An 835-nucleotide genomic window follows, 5' to 3' on the forward strand; every position below is an offset into this window, starting at 1 on the left:
TGTAATTTGTTATTTTGTTTTCAGAATTGTGATTTGTTTAGCACTTATCGGCCACCGTACAGAAGTGATGCTTTAAGGTTAAAATGCCTTGATGGATTTACATTTACATTACATTTAGCAGACGCTTTTATTCAAAGCGACTTACAAATGAGGACAATAAAAGGAGTCAAAACTTTAAATAAAAAAAGAAGATAAATAGATAAAGTAAAGTAGGGGAGGTCGTGGCCTAATGGTTAGAGAGTCGGACTCATAACCCAAAGGTTGCAAGTAGTGTGTCTTCTGGCATCACTCTTGTCACGTGACCCCCCTCCCCCGCAAGTTTTATTTCTCAGCCCCCCCTGGATAAAATACGTTCCCGCGGCTATGTGCGTAATTAACAGTGAGTGGTGGTTTCAGACATTATAGTGCTGCACTCGTACTGACTCTTATTCTGCCTGAAAGAATGAAAAGGCCGTACTGAAGGCGGAGCGATTCGACCAATCAGATGAAAGGAGCGTTTCAGCGCCGCCCACACGTGCGAATGAAATATTGAAGCCATAAACCGATTTTTAAACCCCAAACGAAAAATGAGAAATCGAGCCAAAATCTCATTTTCCGTTTGTTAAACTAAACGGAAAAACGAATAAACGAGCCGTTTTTCCATTTCTCGTTATTGCATTCCAAATAGGAGATGAAATGATCAAAACGTACACGGACCCGTGTTATCTGTGTTTTCATTCATGTCAATATTATTAAAGACTTGGTTTACCTGAAAATAAAAATCTTTTACTCTTAATCTCATTTCAAACAGTATGACTGTATGGAGATAATTGGAATCATGCGCTAGTCACTCTGC

This window comes from Sinocyclocheilus anshuiensis, unplaced genomic scaffold, assembly GCF_001515605.1.
Source record: "Sinocyclocheilus anshuiensis isolate Anshui unplaced genomic scaffold, SAMN03320099.WGS_v1.1 scaffold771, whole genome shotgun sequence".
NCBI classification, from domain to species: Eukaryota; Metazoa; Chordata; class Actinopteri; order Cypriniformes; family Cyprinidae; genus Sinocyclocheilus; species Sinocyclocheilus anshuiensis.